This window comes from Belonocnema kinseyi, chromosome 10, assembly GCF_010883055.1.
Source record: "Belonocnema kinseyi isolate 2016_QV_RU_SX_M_011 chromosome 10, B_treatae_v1, whole genome shotgun sequence".
In the NCBI taxonomy this organism is placed as follows: Eukaryota; Metazoa; Arthropoda; class Insecta; order Hymenoptera; family Cynipidae; genus Belonocnema; species Belonocnema kinseyi.
In genome coordinates this window covers 89,965,178-89,967,708 of record NC_046666.1, presented here as the reverse complement: position 1 = coordinate 89,967,708, position 2,531 = coordinate 89,965,178, and positions in this window count along the sequence as shown.

Genomic DNA, 2,531 nt, shown 5'->3' with positions numbered 1-2,531 from the left:
AGGAGATTAAAAACTGGAATTGCCGAACATAAAAGAGATTGTATAATTGGGTATTTAAATACAGGCTTGTCACAACACTCTTGGAATTCTAATCACTATTTCGATTTCGACTTCAGCAATATTAAAATGTTAGCTACTGAAAAAAATACTTATCAAAGACGTATTATTGAATCTATATCCATAAACAAATTTTGAAATATTTCTGTTAATTTACAAAATGAAATTTTAAATATTAATAAAATTTACCAAAGCATAATTAATTAATGTCATCTTATTTTAGTTACAAAAAATGTTTCTTTAAATGATTTAATTTAAATTTAGTTTAAGTTCGCGTTTCCTCATCAGTAATTCTATGGAAACTTGGCCAGTCATTGTATTTCACTTTATATACTGCCTTTATCTTCATGTGCGATTGCCTTCAGTCGCGCGCCCTAGGCGCGCTCAAACTTGCGAGCCGCGCGCGTAGCGGGTAGATTTTTTCATAGTTCTGTTTTTGGTTTTCATCCTAAAAAATAGCATTAAAAACAAAAAAATTTAATTTTTTGAAACTCCACATACGAGACGAAAAAGAAATTAAAAGACAAAAGTTGTGATGACAATGGGCCCACGCAGCGGGCAGATTTTTTTTACTGTTAATGATGTTTTTCTCAATGAAAGCAAAAACTACACATCCTATCCAAAAGTGATTGCTAACAAATTTGTAGATATGTTTGAAATGCACGATTTTTGTCCATTCATCTTTTACCGTAATGTTCGTAGTTTTACTGAAATATTTAGTTTTTGGATTTTCCATTATTTTTTATGCTATCAGAATTTGAATTTTTGATCTTTAAAGAAAATTCAAACAGTTGTTATGATAATCTTGCGAGCATTCGAGAAGCAATATTTTTCTGCTCTTAACTTTTTTTCAGTTTGTGCATTATTTGGCTTGAAATGGTCAATTTGGTGTGTTTTTTGGTAGTTTGTAAATGCTATAACTCTGGTAATTTTGTGTTTTATTAAGAAAGTAATTAGAATAAATTATTAGACTTCTTGTATACTATGAATATCCGAAAAAAGAATTTTTTAATTTTAAAAAAAGGTTTCATATTGAAAACTTGGAAATTGAAAATTAAAAATATTAGAGACATAGCCCACTTTTTCCATTTTTTCAAAGTTAACTTTGTCATGTTAATTTTTACATTCTCATCAAGAGAAGGTATTAAATTTGTCTAAAATTTGTCCCCCCCCCCCCGTTTTTGTCATGTGTTCACGTTTTGAAACCCCCAGAATCCGAAAAACAGGTTTTTACGAATGTGTATGTGTGTGTGTCTGTAGAATTTTAGTTTGTTAGCACGATAACTTTCGAAAGAATTGATAGATTGGATTGGCCTTTGGTATACTCTTGTAGTGTCCTCAAATAAAGGTCAAGTTCGTTAGCCAACCATTTTGGGTGAAAATGCAAAAAGTGAGCGTTTTTTGAAAATTTTTGAGATCACTTTTTTTAAAATTCAAAAGTTGTCTGTACGGATGTTCAAAGCATTCAATCAGATAACAATTAATCCTAATGACTTTTTTTATAAAACCAAAATTTACCACAGTGATGGCATTTACAAAATTTCAAAAAACACTCGAAAATCAACATTTTAAGGCAAATAACGCATGATATGAAAAAATGTCAAAAGAAGAAAAATGTTTCTTTTCCAATGCCAAACAAGATTGTTTAAACACCTTTTTGATTTTTCTCAAAAAGTTGAAAATTAAAAATTTGATCGTACCAAAAATTTTCGACACCACATTTTTTCAAGATTTCAAAATTCTATGTGCAATTATTCATAGTACTTAGAAATTCAAACAATTGATCTCTGTGAGTTTTTTCTGTAAAAACAAAATCATCAGAGTTTGAGCATTTTAAAAATCCAAAAAAAAGAAACTAAAATGAGCATTTTAAGCCAAACAACGCATGAAATGAAAAAAGCCACAAAAAGAAAAACGTTTATTTTTGAAAGCCCTACAAGTTTATGATAACAACTTTTTTAATTTGGTCGAATAGTTAAAAATTCTAAAGTTGACTGTATCAAAAATAATGAAAGATCTAAAAATTCCATATTTTGTTCAAACTATGCAAGATACGAAAAAAATGAATAAGCTAAAATTGCGCGCCCTGGAAAGACCTACAAATTTGTAATAAATCATTTTTCTATAGGATGCGTAGATTTTGTTTTTAGTCGTAAAAAACATTAAAAATAACAAAAAAACCATTTTTTTGGACAGTGACACAAGCTGCGGAGAAAAATGAGACAAAACTTGTTCATCCAAAAAAGAGCTATAATTTTTGATAGGACACGCAGTTTTTGCTTTAGACGTTAAAATTAACATTGAAAAAAAAGTATTAAATTTTTTTTGAAAATGACACAATGTATAAACTAAAATTAACAGACAAAAAATGTTCGCCTGAAAAAATATATTAATTTATTATTAATTATTTTTAGATAGGACGCGTAGATTTTCTTTTAATTGTAAAAAATAAGATTAAAAATTAAAAAATTAAA